At 39.3% G+C, this 22194-nt stretch overlaps 1 protein-coding gene across 1 annotated transcript in view; it reads right to left on the bottom strand.

Moving 5' to 3' along the window:
• ipcef1 (interaction protein for cytohesin exchange factors 1) overlaps positions 1–22194 on the bottom strand; it is a 158825-nt gene that overhangs the window by 8525 nt on the left and 128106 nt on the right. The window lies entirely within an intron of this gene.

The following is a 22194-nucleotide window of genomic DNA, read 5'->3' as shown; positions in this document are numbered from 1 at the left end:
TAAAAATCGCACAACACCAGGTTATAGTCCAACAGGTTTAATTGGAAGCACACTAGCTTTCGGAGCAATGCTCCTTCAACGTCGCTCCGAAAGCTAGTGTGCTTCCAATTAAACCTGTTGGACTATAACCTGGTGTTGTGTGATTTTTAACTTTGTACACCCCAGTCCAACACCAGCATTTCCAAATCATTCCATATCATGACTGCATTCCCATCTATACTTGCAATGAATGTGAGTTCACCTTAAAAACATTCCACTGATTTTCCTTCAAAAAACAATTGACTATATTATACATGAAATGGAATTATGCTGGGACAAGTGGATATTTTTCCTAAAGTTTACAATTAATGGACACAGTTGGAGCAATGTAAAAGCGGTTCTGAAACATATCTAGCCAGTAATATATGTGCATGAAAAATACTAAACACACTAAATGGAATATGTTGAAACTGTCTCCAGAAATAAAGGACTGTGGTTTATCAGCAGTGTTGAAAGTGCATCCTTACCAAGATTCAGGATTCATAACATTTATATTTTTCTTGTTTAAAACTGTTAAGTGCAATAATCATAAAGCTTCAAGTTGAAGTGTCAGGAGGCAATACTGTATGTAAATGATGGGCCCGTATAACATCAGTTATAAGACATCAATTTAAAAAATGACCCTGCTGGGATGAATTGAATTAGCTTTATTGTTACATGTACTCAAATAAGTCTAGTGAAAAGCTTACAGGTCAACACCTTTGGCGCCATCTTAGGTACAAAGTACCTAGATACAGATTATTCAGTACAAGTACTTAGGAAAAGAAATAGAAATAAAAGTCAGACATATAGATCATTGGGATAAATTAGAAACCAGAGAAATAAAACAGTCAGAACATCAATCCTTTCAACCCAGTGCACTCTGGTACATAGCCTCCATTTCACACCAAGCTTTGACTCCAGGCTTCACCTCAAGGCTGTCGAGGCTGGGAGACCATTCTGGAATCACCTCAAGGCTGGAGGTCCACGCCAAGGCCATGCTTGGCTGTAAGATTGCCATACACTGCTCATAGACCATCAGGCTGAACCACTGAGATATCGCCACACTGGGTCACCACGCCAGGACAAGACAGCCACACAGGCCAAGAGACCGCCAAGCTAGGCGAGGAAGCCACCACACTGAGTCAGCACTGAGGCCAGGAGTTCAGAATATCACCAAGAAAGAAGAAAGAGAAAAAAAACACAAAAGAGGAAAAAAAAGAAAAAAAGAACAAATGGAGCGGATGAGCTCCAGCTGAAGTGTCCTAGGCCACTGCCATCTTGGAAAAGGGAGGAGGATTCTACACTATGGGAAAGACAGAGGAATTAGGGACGGTATAAAGCAGGTTCTCTGGGATATGAGGAAATGCAAATAATGGCCTGGATTTTCTCTAATTAATCGGGACATTTCTCGGCTCCACAAACCTGAACTGGGAAAAAGTGGCCAGGAAGGTCAGATTTTTTCCACTGGGGAGGTGGGGTTCCCTGGGAGGCCAGCTGGGGTGGAATTCTTTCCTCTGGAATGTGTGCAGAGGCTGCCAGTGCAGAGTTGGGCTGTACAGAAGGCTACCCAACTCCATGGCACCTCATACTCCAAATGTCACTCTAGGCTCTCTATCCATCACCTTTAATCCCCTATATTCCTTCACCAACTATGGCCATCTATCAACCCAAGGCTCTTAATAGTCCCCATGCCAACATACTGCCAATCCATGTCCCCATCCAACATCCTGTGCCCTTACCCTTTAATGCCAACTGACTTAGTACCCATAGTGGGCAGAACAGTGTTGACATAAAATAAAGTTGTGTCTATTTGTCTTTACTATTTAAAAGAAAGACTTATTGATGAAAAAGTCAACACATTATCTTCCAACAAATCACTTATTAAAAATGCATTTCATTTAATTAATTAATGACTTGTGTTATGAGTATGCACATTACACTTAAATAATTAATCATTTGTGAAAACAAACATTTCTATTCTACAATCAGCTGGAGCTGTAAAACAGTTCACTTAATAGTGGCAGTGTATTCAAAATTGAAAAATAAAGATAAATCCATAAAACACTTCTTACAAACTTTACTGCTCTCTTATCTCCATTCCTATTTGTGCTTCTGTACCAACCTAGTGTCAACTCATGCTAAACAATGCCACTAAACAACCTTTTCCATTGGACTTACTATACTAACCCACCGAATATGTAGAATGGACAGACCTCAGCTCATGTATAGATGGAAAGAAGTTCTCTTAAATAAGTTTTGCAAGCATCACTACATTGTGTAAAACATGCAATATTAAACATCTATTTAATGCATTCAAATTTCTTCATATCTTATAAATACAATTACTTAATTCAAGTGCAACAAACATTGTTATTCATAGTTCCACATCAAAGAGTTCAAAATCATATGTTCCGATGAATCAGATGGTGAAATGAAAGACACCCAGCTAAGATCATGGATCCTCATGAAATTAATCAAACAACACTAATTAAAGAATGGAAATTCTCAGGAGTATGTTAATAGAGTGAAATGGAAATGTATATTTTGTAAACTCTCTGGACCTTTGATAAAGATTGATGGATTTGGAATTCTAAATGCCTTGAAAGGGCCTTTTGACAGGTTAGACAGGTTTATTTAACAGTCTAGCTTGCATAGTTATTTGACAGGTTTGCTAGTTCCAATAAGTTTATTGAATTGAACTGAATTGATTTGAATTGAATTAGCTTTATCGTCACATGTATTCAAATGAGTACAGTGAAAAGTTGATAAGTCACCATTTACAGCTGCATCTTAGGTACAAAGGTACCTAGGTACAGCTGCTTCAGATACAAGATTAGTTACAATGTAACAATGTCAACAACACGCAGTGCCACCTTTGGTACAGAGTACCTAGATACAATCATTAGTTACAGAATAGAAAAATGAAGAAACAAAAGGGTTACATTACAGTTATACATAGTATAACCATAGGTCAGAAAACATGAAATAAAAAAACAAACATCACAGCTTATAGAGTGTTTACACACAAACATATCTAATTCTTACAATGCAAAGAGAACTTTAAAGCCACTAACCAGCACATTACCAGCCCCAAAGATATCCTGGGATCAGATCCAAAAATTAACTCACCACTCCTGCAATTTCTACCTCAGATTTCAGGCAGTTACTTCACCAAAATCACCTAGGATCTGAAGCAACTATGACTTAAATAACCACCTATATCCATAAACTGCAATTGAACGAATCCTGAGCTAATTCCATTCCTGTCCCTGCAAAATGATAGGTGCCACTCTTAGGGTGGGATGCAATTTCAAACCACTTCTGACAACCTTTGCCATGATGGAGAGGTTCTCTAGTCTGGCAAATATTTAGACCTAGAGAATTGAGGGGCTGTGGAATTTACTTCAAGTGCTAGTGGTTGAGACAGAAGCTATGGCTGAAATATACATTACCTCTGTTGACACGCAGGAGAGGGAATGTGGGTCGGGGCAGGGATAAGCCATCAAATATTCAAAGTCTGTCCCAAACCCTAACCTGGTGGGAAACATTATTACTATACTTAAATCAGACTTCCACAGTGCAACTTTGAGCTTGATTTAAAATGAAATTTCATAGTATGGATTTCTTGGAAGCAGAAAACCAGCAGCAAAGAAAAGATGGGAGCTTTGGTCTCCATAAATATGTACCATTTTCAGCACTGCTTATTAGCCTGGATATGCAGGATCACTTTCATTCAGACCCCTTGAAGAATGCTTCGGTCTCCCATGGGTGGATTGCAGCCCTTCTCTTTTCCTTCTCGCCATGTTGCATTTCTGATGTTCTATCGTCCTCTCCATCCCAGGACTCCATTAATCTACCTTGACCCTTCCAATTGTTGAGACCATCTTCAAAGATCCTGCACTGTGACCTCCTGGGTTCTTCCTCCTGGCTGCTAGACTGGCTTCCATCTGACCACTTCCCAGACCTTACTGATTTTTTGACCCTTTATACTTCCATGTAAGGATGAGCACCTGAGTAAACTGTCAAGATTCAATTAGATCAGTGAATAAACAAAAATGAAGGGGCATGACAACAAAATACACCAAAATTGACTGGTTGGGCCAAATGGCAGCTTTCTGTGTTGTAACTTCTACATATTTTTATGTACCTAAAGCACAGACTTGAAGGAGTTGGGTTTCCATTTAAGTGCTGTTTCCTTGTGATCTGTAATCATGTATTGAACATATCCCTCATTCCCTTTTAAATCTAATGTCACTAATGTGTGCCACGTGGAGAATTTCAGGCTGCTTATAGTGCTTTGATGAATTGTTCTACATATCGTTTCTTCCTGGTCCAAATTTAATATTCTTATTTTTTGATCTGAAAGGAGGAACTTTCATGATCAGTCTGCATCTTCGTCCATCCACAGCAGTAACACATGAAACAAGGAAACAAGTGACTCTAGAATGTGGGAAGAAGGTCTCAGTAGAGGGCAGTATAAGATAGCAAACTGGGACTAAGGAACTCTTACTGCTATACAATTCAAACGGCAGAGCCTTTTTCTAAATGATTGTATTTTCATGTGATGTATATGATCAATCAGCATTGTGAGGTATGAGATTTATTAATATCATTTATCTTTAAGTTTGAAATTTGAACAAATCACATGTTGATTTTGGTCTTTAATGATTAACTTGTCAGTATTTATAGAGCCATCTTTATTTTAAAACCTGCATTAGAGAGAGAGTCTGCAGGTAATAGAAGAATCACAAATGCTGTTTTTGCTCAGGAAAAAATCAATTGCTTGGAAAGTTTTTGCTGTTCAGGTTGCATAAATCCTGCTTGAAGATAAATATATCAATCAGTTTCTCCTTGAGAAAAGGAGTTAATTTAGAATTGTTAGGTAATAGATATCCTCAGTGTAAGGATTTTTGTTCAGAAGTTTCAAATGAGAAGTATTTAGTTAGAACCCTGAAGTAGTTATGCAAAGCTAAGAAAGTCTAGCCTTAGTTGTGTGACTAATTGAGGAAGAGGATACCAACTCTCAAGACCAGAAATGAAAATAAACAGTTAAGTTAAACTAAAGGTGTATAAAGAAGCAAACTCTCTATAATGTTTGTATAATGTAGCCTGTTGTTGCTGGTATTGATGAGATTGCATTTTTAATATGTAAAAGATTTCAAAATCTTTCAAACTATATTATATGTAAGTGGCTTTGTTTGTTCCATTTTATCTTCTTTCGCATAATAAATATAATAACTTGGGGAGCCCGACTGGAAAGGAACATCATTTATCAAAATAGAGCCAATACTTGTGACATATATAGGCTAGTCCCAGCCCAGGACGGAAGGTTTTGCACACCCAATCCTAGGTTTACTTTATTTTATTCAAATCCGGAAGTGCTATCACACAGAACTTTAACCCAGATCTCTTGACAGAAGACTACCTCTGCACCACAATACCATGTGGGTTTGTTTTAAAGATACTTTCCTAATTAACTTTCTCAGGGATGTTATTACACACCTCTATAACATGGGAGACTTGAACCCAAGGGACACTATTACCGTACCACAAGAAACTCAGAAATAGGAACACCACCTCAGTGCTAGCTATATGTTTTTATTTAATTTATCCAGAATGACTAATTTATCCAGAACACACAACCAAATGACTTTTCCATCACCAAACTACTATAGCTTTTTTTGTGTTTTTAACTTATTAACCACCACCAGTAATTACCAATGCAGCCGATTAGAAACACTGGACAAGGAGGCTTTAGAAATACCCCCATCCTCAATGAAGGAAGAGTCCAGGATGTCAGTGCAAAAGATAAGGCTGAAGTATTTGCAACAATCTTCAGCCAGAAGTGCCGAGTGGATGACCATCTCTCCTCTTCCAGCGTTTCCTAGCACCACACGTGTCAATCTTTAGCCAATTCAGTTTATTCCACATGCTATCAAGAAACAGATACAGCCACTGGATCATGCAAAGGCTAATAACCCTGGCAGTGTTCTGGCACTAGTGCTGAAGACCTGTTTTCCAGAACTTGCCACTCCCCTAGCTGACCTGTTTCAGTACAGCTACAACACTGGCATCTATCCAACATTGCCCAGGTGTGTCCTGTATGTGAAAATCTAGACAAATCCAACCCGGCCAATTACTGCTCCATCAGTATACTCTTGATCACCAGTAAAGTGATGGAATGTATCATCGACAGTGTTATCAAGCATTTGATAATTATTCATCAATATCCATTTTTATTCACTCTCTAATAGCTCACTTCCTCAATTGATAGTTTGGGATCTGCCAGGGCCATTCAACTCCTGACCTTTTAATAGCATTGGTTCAAAAATGAGCAAACTGCTGAATTCCAGAGGTGAGGTGAATGTGACAGCCCTTGACATCAAGGTTGCATTCAAATGACAGTGGCATTAAGGAGTCCTAGCAAAAGTGTTATCATTAGGAATAAGGAGTAAAATCTCGGTTGGTCTCATACCAGTGGTTGGTGCGTGGAATGCACTGCCAGTGGTGGTAGTAGAGTCAGAGACAATAGGGACATTTAAGCAACTGCTGGACAAACACATGGACGGCAGTAAATTGAGGGGTGTCTTAGATTAAGATTAAGATTATTACTTGGCACAATATTGTTCTATGTTCTATAACTGACACATCATAAGATGGTTGTGGATGTTGAAGGTCAATCATCATAGTCCAGGAGTTCTTCAGGGTAATATTGTCAGCTGAAATCATCTTCAGCCACTTCATCATTGACCTTCCCTCCATTTTAAGGTCAGAAATGGGGGTGTTTGCCAATGATTGTACAAATGCTCAACACCATTCACAACTCCTCAGTTACTGAAGTAGTCCATTTTCAAATGCAACAAGATCTGGACAATATCAAGGCTTGGACTTACAAGTGGCAAGTAACAATCACGTCACACAAATGCTACCAAGAGACAATCTATCAATGCTCCTTAACATTCAGTGGTGTTGCCATCACTGAATTCCCCAATGTCAACATTCTGAAGGTTACCATTGACCAGAAATTCAACTGGACTCGCCACATAAACAAATGGTTTATGAAGGGCTTTTGTCCGAAACGTCGATTCTCCTGCTCCTTGAATGCTACCTGACCTGCTGTGCTTTTCCAGCACCACATTCTCAACAAGAAACTATAGGCCAGTTAGCCTGACTTTGGTCGTTGGTACGATTTTAGAGTTCATTATTAAGGAGGAGATTGAGGAGTACTTGGAAGTGCCTAGTGAAATGGGGCTGAGTCAGCAATGCTTCATCAAGACTCCCACAGTTACCTCAACTATACATCTTCACACCCTGTTTCCTATAAAGACTCTGTTCCATTCTTCTTGTTTCTCTGTCTCTGTCACATATGTTCCAATGATGTCAACTTCTTTAAGGTGGTCTCCAAAATGTCCACCTTCTTTCTTAATCAAGGATTCACCACCATTGCAGTTGACAGGGCTCTCAGTTGTATCTGACTCATCTCCAGCACTTTGGCCGTCATCCTCTTTTTCCCTTCCCACAACAGCAATAGGGATCCCCCTGTTCCTCACTTACTACCGTAACTGTGTCCACATCCAACAGATCGTTAGCTACCATTTTCACCATCTCCAGCAGAAATCCACCACCAGACGCATATTCGCCCACCCTCCCTTGTCAGCCTTCCACAAGGACCATTCCCTCCAGGTCTTCTCCTCCTCCACTTCCAACACTTCCCCACACCCCCAATGCACTTTCCCATTCACCAGAAGGTGTAAAACCTGCCCATTTACTTCCTCCTCCTCACTATCCTAGCTCCCAGCAGCAGTTTACCTGCACTTTACTCGATCTAATGTACTGTATTCATTGCTCACGATGTGGTCTGCTCCATACTAGGGAGACAACATGCAGAATAGACAACCTGCTTTGCAGAACACCTACCTTCTGCCCACAAAAGTGACCGTGAGCTTCCTGTTGCCTGCCACTTCAACACACCACTGTTCCCTGCCCAACACCTCTGACTTGGGCTTGCTATAGTGCTCCAGCAAAGCTCGATGCAAACTGGAAGAACAGCATCTCATTTTCCACTTAAGGAACTTGCAGCCTTCAGGATTCAATAAATTAAGACTTGAATACATTCTCCCAGGTCCTTACCCTAACCCCCATACATATGAGCTGCCACCACAAACAACCCATTGTCAGTAAAGGTCCCCATTAGCGGCTATTAATTTTCCCAGGCTGAAGTTGTTGTCTCTCTCTGGGCACCAGTAATCTAGCGATTACTCCTCTCACCTCCGCTCACCCCATCTTCAGCATATGTATTGACGTTTTTCTTGATAAAATTAGTTCTGAAGAAAAGTCACTGGACCCAAAACGTTAACTCTGCTTTCTCTCCACAGATGCTGGCAGACCTGCTGAATTTTTCCAGCAATTTCTGTTTGTGTTTCTGATTTCCAGCACCCACACTTCTGTTTTTTTTTTGCATAAGGCTATTGTCGGACTACGTTTGGAATATTGTGAGCAGTTCTGGATCCCATATCTATATAAGGATATGCTGGCCTTGGAGGGGTCCTGAGGAGGTTGACAAGAATGATCCCAGGTATGAAGGGCTTGTCATATGTGAAGCTGAGAGAACTCTGGGTCTGTACTCAATGGAGTTTAGAAGAATGAGGAGGGATCACATTGAAACTTATAGAATACTGATAGACCTCAGTAGAGTGGATGTAGAGAAGCTATTTCCATGAGTAGGAGACACAAGGATCTGAGGGTACAATGTCAGGGTGAAGGGATCACCTTTAGAACTAAGATGAGGAGGAATTGCTTCAGCCAGAGGGTGGTTAATCTGTAAAACCCATTGCCTCAGAAGGCTGTGGAGGCCAATCATTGAGTGTATTTAAGACATGGATAGATAAGGGTTGGTAGGGGATCAAGGGTTACAGGGAAGAAGGCAGGGAAATGGGGTTGAAAAATGTATCATGAAAAGCATGATTGAATGATGGAGTAGACTCACTGAGGTGAATGACTTAATCCTGCTCTTACATTTTATGGTCTTAAAACATGGAACTTATTTACAAAAGGAGTAGTTGAAGAAAAGAGCGTAAATGCATTTACAGGAAAATGAATAGTCAGAGAAATGAAACGGTGGCTACAATAGGAGATTTTTGAGAAATGATAGGTTCAAGTGGAGCATAAACAGGAGCATAATCTGATTGGGCCAAGTGGCTTCTTTCTGTGCCATTTATCCTATGTACTATAAAACATCTTGCCCAATGATTTATGAAGTTAGTGAGTAGAACAGAATACAATAATCCATGAATGATGCATGCCAATGGATCACTGGGGGAACAAAAATTCATAAGGAATGCTGGTAGGTCAATATTTTGAAATCTAGTCTGGTGTTTTCTGCACTGTGAACACTCTCCTGCAGCCACATTAGTGAGACATGGTTGCAGCTTTACATGCTGCTACAAACGGTTCCCCAAAGAGACAAAAATGTCCTTTAATGCAATCAATATACTTTAATGGGAAATGGCATTCGAATAAGAATTTAAATGGTTAAATCAATATAGAAGCAACATTCATTACTCATCATATGTGAAAGCACATTATAACCTAAATAATAGCAAAATATCCTCTCCTGGAAGATAGCTTCCTGGCAAATTTGTTTTGCAATGCATTTCTATGCTATTTTATTAAATCAAACTGAATTATAATGAGGCAAGTGGCTATTTAAAATTATCCATCTCCAAATATCTCCAATTTTCTAATGAAACAGCATCATTTTTTTGCTCCATCAGTTGGATGACATTTACTTGGCTATTAAATCAAATAAATGAAATCAATATCTCTTCTCAATGTTGATTAGGATAATCATTAGAATGTCATGGCATGGTGTTTTCTGATTACACTAAATGTTAACTCTTGCAGAGGAAGCAATTCTACAGTACCTCATCACAGACTCACCAAATGCTTGTTTTAAACTTGACTGTTATTGTGCAAAATGGTTCTTAAACAGGGGTAATAAATTACAGTGGATTCACCACAATCCTGTCTCTAGCACTATCCGCAAATGCACTTCCAGGTACATTGTAATGCTATTGCTGGCATTCTGGCTAAGATCAGCTCATCAACACAAGCCTGTGGATTGAATCAGAAACCTGCTTGGCTCAGCAATATACTGGAGAAACATACTGGCCCTTAAGAGTGTTTCGGAGTCCTGTTAAACTTAATTTTCAAATCCATCTTTAGTAGTGTTTCACAGGGGTATGGCAGGGTGGTTGGTTAGAACAGTTGGCTGGACTACTGTTGGCAATGCCAACAGGGCAAGTCCAATTCTCATACCAGCTGAGGTTCCCATGAAGATCTCACCTTCTCAACCGCACTCCTAGCATGAAGCATGGTGATCGTTACCTTTTACAGGTATCTATGTCAGAACAAATTAGCAGGTTCATATTAAGGTAAAATATTAGAGTTAGTAGGTAAGTATTTGCATGGTAAACTATATTCTCCTTCCACAACCTTCAGAACTTGGGCAGACTGTTCTGGTCTTTCCTCCATCCATACAGGATCTCTGTCACTTCTGCCAGTTGTTCAACTGCTTGCCTATGTGTCACCGTCAGCTCACTAATGGCTGAATCCAGAGGCTCATCGTCTGCACTGGACTCAGCAGTAGCCTGTTCTCCAGTAGTGCTCTGAGTGTCAGAGTCCTTGGCTTTTTTTCTTGTCATTCAGGGTCAACATCAGGTCTGTGCTCACCATAATGTGATTCTGAGCCTACTCTCGACAGATCATTGAAGGATGAAATAAAATAATGTAAAATAAAAGACAAGAACAGGTCATCATGATAAGACATAACAGGGATGTAAAGAGTTAAAAGTAAAATAGCCCACAGTGAGGCACACTACATAAGGACAGATGTCCACGTGCAGGAGATGGAATACATAAAGAATAAACTTATCATATTTGACAAACCACAGAGGTCTGTCCACAGTCAGGGGATGAACCAGTAATGAAGAAAAATTAGACCTTGGGTCCCGTAGTTTGTTTTGAGAAGGTGCAATTAAACACATAGGACTCCCAAAGACAACATGAGTCTGCAGACATTTGCAATTTATAACATCCCTATTGGTACTAGCTAATAAACCTTTTCTGGAAGAACAGGACACTAGCAAGGGTAACTCTTAAGTCAAACCCCTGAAGTCAACGGTCAGGCATACAGTTTCTGACTAATCAGAATGTTACATGCTATTTAGTGGTATTTAATTAGAAAGTGAAGCATTTAAGCTACAGTGTAATACTATGAGGATAATATGTTAACTTTGTTTTCAGGGAGCATACATTTCACTTTGAATAAGTATATCCCACTTAACTGTAGAAGGATTGTACTTCTAAAACATTTTGGGCCTCTGAAAACTAGATTTAAACATTTAGTTAACAGTTAAAACATTTGACATGTACCATGGTTAGTAATTGGTTGATTGCTCGGATGGGGCGTGTTACTATATTTTGTGTATAAACATCATGACTGTTTGAGGCTTGATGGAAAGTTTTTAAATGTTACTTTTTGTATGCATGTGAATAAATCACTTCTGCCTTGGAGTTGGACTGCTCAGTGTTGACTCTCTTAATACTGTCCAGTCAGCCTTTCAATTGTCCATTCAAGCAGGCTCATGGGTTAAGAGCTCTTATTATGAGTGGAAGTGGACATAAAAGTAATGACGTTATGCTTCAATTATATAGGGCATTGGTAAAACCATGTGTTGAATACTGTGTACAGTTTTGGCCTTGTTATATAGGAAAGAATGTAAATGCTTTAAAAGTAGTCTAGAGGAAGTTTACAAGATCAATACACTGAATAAGCTTGTTATCTTTTGAGGATAAATTGGATGAGCCAGGAGTATCCACTGGAGTTTGGAAGAGTGAGGGGACTGCATTATTTAAGAGGCTGAATGGTCTTGAAAGGGTGAACATGGAAAGGATGTTTCTTCTTGTGGGTCAGTCTATAATCAGGGTATGCTGCTTTAAAATTAAGGATTGCCCTTTTAGGACTAAGAAGGGGAGAATGTTTGATTCTTAGAGGATTGTGAATATTTTCTCTTGCAGAAGGATCAAGCATTAAGAAACATTTTTAAGCATTGATCAGTAGAAAAGTCAATCCCCAAAACTGTGATTGTTTGTGTGCTTTGTTAGTAATAAGATTGTGGTATTGGAGAAGCTAGGTGTTAAAGGATTTTGAATGAAAGATGATTCACTATTATCAAAGAGCTGTAGTTGATTAATAACAACATGGGATTTTACATTATTGTTGACAAGATATCTGTGAGGAAGTTACTACAAAGCCATCTTCTGTGATTGTGTCCTTGTCCCATACAAGCCTTTGATAAAAAGCTATGAGATATGTATGTTCTACTGGTTGTAATAAAAGGTCAGTAAGTTGATGGTGCATGAGTATGAGTGTTGTAGCTACTTTTTATTTTTGAAGTGTGAACCCTGGCAGATGTTTAAGAGGCAGGTGCTAAGTAGTGAAACATTGGTAGCTGCAATAAAGTGACTGACATTGATTGCAGGTGTGGCATCTGATGGAGATGTCTGGCACTCAGTCTTCTAAGTGCCAGACTCTGTAGTAACAATGTTATGATGTTAACTCACACATATTGGAGCATGACGTATTGAGTAGAAAATGATATATAGCCTGGTAGAGTGCAGCAAATCATTCATCTTTTTGCTTCATTTGAGCTACCCATAAGCACCTCTGTAGTCACTTTGTCTAGAATGCTTATGCTAGTCAGGATGACTTGTGTTGGCATTCACAGGGAAAACAATCCCTTTTTTTCCTGGAAAGCTTTTGGGAAAGCCTGAGGGAAGGCATCACTAAAGTATAGAGCTGCACTTTTGTCTGTCTTTTGATGTCACCATGAATAGCTGAGGGTAATGATCAGAAGTTGACTGATGTTCCTGGATTGCAGAGAGTGAAGCACTATAAAATACATTTTAAACATGGCATCTCGAGGTTGAATACCAGAAGGTCTTGATGGTGGGCGGAACTTCTTGCCTGCCTGCCTGATATTGATGTTTAGCATTTTACTCTTGCATGCTCCAGCAATGGGCTTAGGAGAATGAAATAGCACAAGAAAACTCAACCTGAACCTCCTTCCTCTCTCCAAATTTCACCCAAAAAAACAAAACTCCACCAATCGCGTTGACGTCAATCTGGACAGTTCCTTTTGTTCTGTCTGGAGACAGGCGAGTATTTTAATCTACAAAGAAATTCCTGTGATCCTTGTACAGCTATATTTTTCCAGCCTTTATGGTTTTGTTAAAACATAAAAATTTGTTTGAAGTTAAGCATGTACTGGGCCACGAGAGCCGTTGACTGACATTTATAGGACATGTATATCACTTATTAAATGCTGTGTCCAGGTTTTGTTGAATGTGTGCTTAGATCTGAGGAATCAGGAAAAGTACTCAACACTCTGAAATTTTCAGAATGCATCTGCATTTCTCACCTTATGATGTAAAGACGTTTCTTCATGAAGTAAAAAAAAGATGTATGGCTCTAGGACGGTGCTCTGAGGAACACATGTAATGATATCCTGAAGCAAAAATGATTGGTTACCAACAACCACAAACATTTATCCTGGGTACTGTATTCAGTAGGATTCCTGATGAAGGGCTTATGCCCAAAACGTCAATTCTCCTGCTCCTCGGATGCTGCTTGACCTGCGGTGCTTTTCCAGCACTATACTCTCAACTCCATCAATTTATGATCCCACACAATGTGCTAAGACTCTTGTAACAGTCAAAACTGGTTTGATTGCAGATGCTGAGTTCAGGTTTCCCACTTAAGTGAATCACACCCTGATCTCCTTCCTATGTTGACAAAAAATTGGATTTATCAGGAAGGGGACAGGACGTTGTACTTGGAACACAGCCACTATTTTTAAAGATTTGTGGAGTCTTTTCAACTCTGTGAAAAAAAAAAACAGCCCCATGTGGAGGGGTAAGAAATGAAACCGGAGTTGTGTGTTGGAGCTCTGGTAGTCGCTGTGAGCTAATAAGAAAAGTATGTAGGCAAAGGCAGAAGAAGTTTAATGGCACAAGTTCAACTACAGAAGGATTGAAATAAGCAGATTAACAAATATTTTTTGTTGAATGTGCTGAGGATATTTATTTGAAACAATATGACCTAGGTCAAACAAGTGAGCAAACAATATTAGATTTATTCATGAGTAATGTTCCTGATTGGTTAACAACATGACCATTTATCTCATAGTGATCATAATATGAATGGATCAGTATAATTTTTGAAGGGAACAAAGATGAAACACAAAATGGAATGCATCTAAGAGTTTAGATTTGGGTAAGACTAATTTCTGAGCACTGAGTCAGAGACTGGCCACTGTATACTGAACATAGCTGTTCATATGTAAAAATATCAAAGATGTTTAATGGACATGTAACCATTTTATATGCCCCGGAGGCAATAGACATCCATTGCAGAAAAAAAGCCACAACTAAATGGTCAATATGTTAAATCATTACTTTGCATTATTCTTTACAGTAGATGAAAAGGTCAGCATGCCAGACATTCGAAAAACATTGATATTGAGTCAGGGACAGACACTCGCCATAGTTCACATAAGCAAAAAAACAGTAATTAAGATAATATTGGCAATGAAGAATGACAGATCATCAAGCCTATATTACTCCTGCCCCATGGTTTTAAAGAAATTAAATGAGATCATTTCAGGTACCATATTTATAATACTTCAAAGTTCTCTCAGTCTGAGGCTATCACATTAGATTGGGAAATTGTGTATGGCAGTTGTACACATAGATTTCTATAGCAACAAACCCTTTGGTTCAACTAGTCCATGCTGACCATGTTCCCAAACTAAGCCAATCCCACTTACCTGTGTTTGCCCAAATATCCCTCCAAACCTTTCCTATTAATAAACTTATCCAAATGCCTTTTAAATGTTGTAACTGTACCTGCATTCATCACTTCATCTGGCAATTCATTCCACACACTAGCCACTCTCTGTGTAAAAATAGTTTTACCCTCATGTCCATTTACATCTCTCTCGTCTCACCTTAAAAAAAAATGCCTCTAGTTTTGAACTCCCCAACCTAAGGAAAAACACTTTTGCTATTCACCTTATCTATGCCACTCATGATTTTATAAACCTCTATCGGGTCACCCCTCAACCTACCAAGTTCCACTGAAAAAAGTCCCAGCCTATAAGTCAAACCCTCCATTCCTAGCAACATTCTGGTAAATCTTTTCTAAATCCTCTCCAGTTTAATAATATTCTTCCTGAGGCAAGGTGACCTGAACTGCACACAGTACTCCAGAAAAGGTTTCACCAACATCCTGTACAATATCAACACGATGTCCAAACTCCTTTAGTCAAAGATCTGAGCAATGAAGGCAAGCTTGCTAATTGCCTTCTTAACTACACTGTCTACTGGGGTTGCAAATTTCAAAGAATTATGTACCTGAAACCTTAGGGGTATCTGTTCTACAACACTACCCAAGGCCCTACCATTAATTGTGTAAGTCCTGCCCTTGTTTGTTTTACCAAAATGCTATAACCTTCACTGTCCACCATACCATCATAGAACATAGAACTGTACAGCACATGAATGGGCCCTTCCGCCCATGATGTTGTGATGAACAGGATGCCAAATTAAACTAATTCCTTCTGCCTGCCATTGGTCCATATCCCTCCATTCCTTGCATATTCTTATCTAAAAGTCCCTTAAATGCCCCTATCATATCTGCCTCCACCATCACTTTGGACAGCATCTTCCAGACTCTTATCACTGTCTGTGTAAAAACCTTGCCCCTCATCTCTTTTGAACTTTCTCCTTCTCACTTTAAATGCATGCCCCTTAGTTTTAGACATTTCAACTCTGTGAAAAAGATTGTGACCATCAACCCTATCTCATAATTCTATAGTCTTCTTTATCAAGTCTCCCTTTAGCCTCTGCCATTCCAGACAAAACAACCCAAGTTTTTTTAGCCCCTCCTTATAGCTCATGCCCTCGAATTCAGGGAGCACCCTGGAAAACCTCTTCTGCATCATCTCTAAAGCCTCCAAATCCTTCCTGTAATGTGCTGACCAGAATTGAACACAATACTCTAAGTGTGGCCTAACCAAAGTCTTATAAAGCTGCAAAATGACATCCTGACCCTGGTACTCAATTCTCCGAATAATAAAGACAAACATGCCACACTCCATCTTTACCACCCTGTCTACTTGCATTGCCACTTTCAGGGAGCTCTGGACTTGAACTGCAAGATCCTTCTGTATATCAACGCTGTTCAGGGTCCTACCATTAAATGTATACTTTTTCTTAACACTTGACCTCCCAAAGTGCTGCACCTCACACTTACCTGGATTAAACTCCATCTGCCATTTCTCGGCCCATATCTGCAACTGATCTATAGCCGGCTGTATCCTTTGACAATCTTCTACACTATCCACAGCCCCACCAAAGTTTGTATAGTCTGCAAACTGACTAACCCACCCATCTACATTTTCATCTAAGTCATGGTATTACCTGCAAATTTACTAACCATGCCTCCTATATTGTCATCCAAATCACTTTATCAGTGACGAACAAAAGTGGACCCAGTACTAATGCTGATGGAACACCACTGGTCACAGGCCTCCAGTCTGAAAAACAACCCTCCACTATTACCCTTTGTCTCCTACAGTAAAGCCAATTTTGTATCTAATTGGCAAGCTCTCCCTGAATCCCAAATAATCCAACTTTACTAATTAGTCTACCATGTGAAACCTTATCAAAGGGTTTACTAAAGTCCCAGTTAACATTGTCTGTTGCTCTGCCCTCATCAATATTTCTGGTTACTTTCTCAAAAATCTCAATCAAGTTTGTGAGACACAATTTCTCTCACACAAAACCATTTTGACTATCCCTAATCATTCCTTGCCTCTCCAAAAGCATGAAAATCCTGTTTTTTAGAATCATTCCAACAACTTACCCACCACCAATGTTAGACTCGCAGGTCTATAGTTCCCAGGTTTCTCCTTGCAACCTTTGTTAAATAATGCCATCCTCCAGTTCTCTGACTCCTCACCCATGGTTATAGATGATACAAATATTTCACTAGGGGGCCCATAATTTCCTCCCTAACAAGCTGAGAGTTATAGACCAGTTTGGCTAACATCTGTCATGAGGGATTTTGTAGAATCTATAATTAAGATTGGAATGACATAAAAATTTTCAGTTGATCAGGGAAAGCCTGCATGGATTTGTAAAAACTTAATCATGCTTGACAAACCTGGTTATGTCTTTGAAAAAGTAATTAAAATAGTGAACAGGGGAATATTAAGGATATAGTAATAAGGACTTCCAGGAGGCTTCAATGTAGGTCGAACAGGCTACTTGCTCGAAACAGTGGATGTCCAAATAGACTTGGGTTTCAAGTATATAAACCAACTCGCTAAGACAATGTTGATAGTACATCTCAAACCTGCGACAACCACCAAATGCAAATTCAGTTCAAAGTCATCAATCGTCTGGACTTGGAATTTATCACCATTTGTGCATTACAACAATCTCACTTCAAAAGTATTTCATTGGTTTCAAAGTGCTTTGAGAAGACTGGTGGGAAAGTCAAGACATGGTCACAATCAGATCAGCCATAATGCTATTGAAGAGTAGAGCAAGCTTGATGGGCTAAATGGTCTACTTCAATTTTTTTATGATCTTATAATCATGGAAAGCATTATATCAAAGCAAGTCTTTCTTTTTGTTTTATTGTCACTGGATAAAAATTCTGATACTTCATACATTGCAATGCTGTTGGAATACCTTCACCAAATGGCAATAGTGATTCAAAGGAATAGCTTAACACCATCTCTTAAGGTCAGTTAGAGATTGGCAGTAAATATCAGCCTTAAGAGCAATGCCTGCATAAAAGATTCATGAGATTTAGCAGGCAATATAGAAAAAGTTGCAGAGATGTGCAACAGTTTTAGACACACTCACACGGAGTAGACCCCAAATGCTGAAGGATAAAGATGGCAACCATCTACATCCACATGTGGGATTCATTTTTATTCTCAATACTAAATTCTTTTTAGGGGATAGTTCACGGCTTCAACGGCTAACTTCAATGGAAACGTTTATGGTAATTCCCACATTGGTGTAACAACTATGTCTGGAACAATCATAAAAGTAGGCTCAACAGTTATTCAAACTTACAAAGATTAGCAGAAGACACATATTACAAATGTCTTTAAAATCTCTTTTGAATTCTTAAGAACAACATGCTTTCAATTTGTTTATTAGAGTCAATCACTTTGAAAAATTACTCAAATTTCTTAATCATGATAACAATATTTTCTAAGCTCAAAATACAACAAAACCAGGTGTAGATTATCTGATAGGAATATTGTCTTTGCAGCAGCACAGACTGGAGATTCAGAATTGAAACATATGCAAGTCCCAACATCCCTGACTGACTGGGACTTAACAGCAAGTTCAATCTCAAATATCCAACAAATTTATCTGCTCTGATTTAGGGACAATCAGAAGTTCTGGTTCCATACGTCTCTTTATTTGTAACATAATGAATCTAATTCTAATCCAAATACACTAACTATTTTGCTAAACTCTAAACACAGGGAAGCTCTACTCTTCTTCACTTAAAGAACTCTGTTGATTGTTTTCCATAAATCCCAATGAATTCCTTCCTACATTGGTATTCAGAAGAAGAGCGGAGCTCTTACTTGTCATTGCATGTGAATAGTTAACAAAAGTTCATCCGACATTCTCCTCAGCCTTCTGTTTTCCTTTGCTTATTCTGAATCAGCTAATGTCTCCCTCAGTGCTTAACTTTTCATTGTCTAAAATGATAAATGTATCTTAATATGATGTCACCAATCCATTTCTACTTTTCCCAACTTTCTGCCGCACCATGTTAATTCTACATTCTTTTTCTTCTTGATTTACAACTTTTGACATTTGGCAATATGGATTTCCTTCATGGAATGGATTTGGAAGTGTGTTGCGTTGAAGTGCTGTTCTTTAAAACATTGGAGGAGGAGAATTCACAAATTTCCCAATCCTCAATAATGACAGAACCCAGCTTGTTAGTGCAAAAGACAAGGATGAAGCATTTGCAAACATTTTCAGTCAGAAGAATCTAATCGATGATCCATCCCAGTCCATCCTTAAATACCCAGCAATACAGTTTTTTGCTAATTTAGTTAATTTTACATGATTTCAAGAAATGGTGGAAGGCATTGTATGCAGCAATGGATCTGGGCACTGACAATGTCCTGTTAGTAATAAAGATTTATGCTACAGGTCTACTGCCAAGACGCTTCGGTATATTTACAATGAAAATGTAGAAAATTTCTAATGTTTTGTTCACTTAGAAAGATGGAATAATCCATACCATTGAATTACTGCTCCGTTACTCTACTCAAAGCAAAGGAAGGGACCATCTACAATGCTATCAATTGACACCTACGCAATAACCTACTCATGAATGCTCAGTTTGAGTTTCATCAGGTCCATTTGACACCAGACTTCGTAATGGCCTTGGGTTCAAACATGGACAAAAGAACAAAACTCAAGGAGTGAGATAAGAGCAACTACCCTTGACATGAGGCAGTATTTGATCAAAAACATAAATTTCTGGAGAAAATCAGGGGATGCAGCTGCATCTATGGAAAAAAAAATGTTAAAATTTTGAGTCCAGTGACTCTTGATCATGTTTGGTATCAAAGAGTCCTCAAAAAATTGAAATCAATGGGGATGAGGGACTACTCTCCTAGGAATAATACCTAGAGCAAAGGAAGATGGTTACAGTTATTGGAGACTCAAACTAAATGAGATATGTGAGAAGCATGATTAGTTACCTTAAATCAGTTGATCATGTAGCTATTAGCTGTGACTATGCAGTGACTAAGTATATGGTATTTTCCACTAACAGGAAGCTACTGTCAGTCCAAGAAAACTTTCTATCTATCACATGATCAAGGAACATTCTGCATGAATTTTATTGTCACAAAAGGATGCTGGGTAATCCAAGATGGAGGATGGGAAAAAAGTTGTGGCTGGAAGAGCTGCTCCTTTTCTGAGATATTATCAGTACTGGAGCTGATTTCCTCGAATTCTAGGAGTGGTCAATACTGTTTTATAATCTGTTACATTGTTTTGGAACTTTGGGAAAAAAAACAGATCAAAACAATGGTACTTTGAAAAGGAAGAAGTAAGACAAAGGCAGTGACTACTTGGGAAATAAATCAATCAGACAAATAAACCTGCACGGTTACCTAACTCAGCAGTGAATCTACACAGCTGATTGTTCTGCTATTTGATTTCAAGTATCTCTGGACATTGGAGCCATCTAAGAAAAATTAACAAAATTCACAGCTGACCCTAGAGAAACCTGTGTGGGAGAGCTCGCAGCAGGGAGCAGCTAAGTGGCTTTTTAAAGTGTAATACTATTTATTTTGTAAATCTACAATATTGAATTGAATGGGTTCCTTTTTGATTATATGTTTTATTTAAATCTGTCTCTTTATTGAGTTTTAAAAACATAAAACATAGGTACTAAGTTAGTCTTGAGCAGTGTTTCATAGAGCAGTAAGGCTGGGTCTATAGACTGTTAAGGTGCAAAGATAGCCTTTAGTAGAGTGTTGTGCTCTCCCTGTCAGATGTGGGAGAGTAGGGAGAGTTTCCATGTTAATGATGATTATGTCTGCAGTAAGTGTGTTTGGTTGCAAATCCTATTGGATCATATTGATAGGTTGGAATGGCAGTTAGAGGCAATGAGGAATTTACAGGAGCTAGTGGGTGTGATGGGTGGCAGTTATAGGAAGGGACATAAACCGAAGATACAGTCAGGTAAATGGGTTACCATCAGGAAAGGTAGAAGAGGGAGGCAGGTCATACAGATGTCTCCTGTAGCTATCTCCATCTCAAACAAGAATGCTGTTTTGGAAAATATAGGAGATGATGGCCTCTCAGGGGAATGTAGCACAAACAGCCAGGATTCTGGTACCGAGACTGGCTCTAATGTAATGAGGGGTATGACAAGTTCCAAGCGTTTGACTGTGATAGCAGACTCTCTTGTCACAAACACAAACAGCCAGGTTTCTGGTATCAAGGCTGGCTTTAATGTAATGAGCGGTTTGTCTCGTTCCAAGTGATCGACTGTTATAGGGGATTCTCGAGTCACAAACACAAACAACCAGGTTTCTGGTATCGAGACTGTCTCTAATGTAATGAGGGGTATTTCTAGTTCCAAGCAATCGATTGTGATGGGGACTCTCTAGTCAGGGGCACAGACAGACAGACAGCAAGAAATCAGAATGATGTGTTGCCTCCCTGGTGCCAGGTTAAAGGATATCTCAGAGAGAGTGCAGAATATTTTCAAAGGGGAGTAGGACCAGCAGGAGATCATTGGATTTATTGGAACTAATGACATAGGAAGGAAAAAGGATGAGATTCTGAAGGGAGAATATAGGAAGTTAGGCAGGAATTTAAAAAGGAGGTCCTTGAGGATAGTAGTATCTGGATTACTCCCAGTGCTATGAGCTAGTGAAGGTAGGAATAGGAGGATTGTGCAGATGAATGTGTGGCTGGGGAGCTGGTGCAGGGGAAAAGGTTCACACTTTTGGATCATTGGAATCTCTTCAGTGGTAGAATGACTTGTATAAGAAGGACAGATTGCACCTGAATTGGAAGGGGACTAATACACTGGCAGGGAGATTTGCTGGAGCTGCTTTGGAGGATTTAAACTAGCAAGGTTAGGGGGATGGGTGAGTCCCAGGGAGTTAGTGAGGAAAGAGATCAGACCGAGACTACTACAGGTGGGAAAAGGAGCATGTTAAACAGTCAGGGCAGGCAGGAGCAAAGCAGAGAATGAGGTAGGACTGATAAATTAAACTGCATTTATTTCAATACACGAGGCCTAACAGGGAAGGCAGATGAACTCAGGGCTTGGTTAGGAACATGAGACTGGGATAGCACAGCAAATACAGAAACATGGCTCAGGGATGGACAGGACTGGCAGCTTAATATTCTGGGAGTACTACAGGAAGTACGGGGGTGGGGGGTAAGAGAGTAGGGGGAATGGCATTTTTGATTAGATATAACATCACGGCTGGACTTAGTCCCAGGGATATCCTCCCTATGTCACGGGAGGTT

The sequence above is a fragment of the Chiloscyllium plagiosum genome, chromosome 9 (assembly GCF_004010195.1).
Source record: "Chiloscyllium plagiosum isolate BGI_BamShark_2017 chromosome 9, ASM401019v2, whole genome shotgun sequence".
NCBI classification, from domain to species: Eukaryota; Metazoa; Chordata; class Chondrichthyes; order Orectolobiformes; family Hemiscylliidae; genus Chiloscyllium; species Chiloscyllium plagiosum.
The sequence above is the reverse complement of the archived record's forward strand: the minus strand, read 5'-3'. Positions and strand labels throughout refer to the sequence as shown.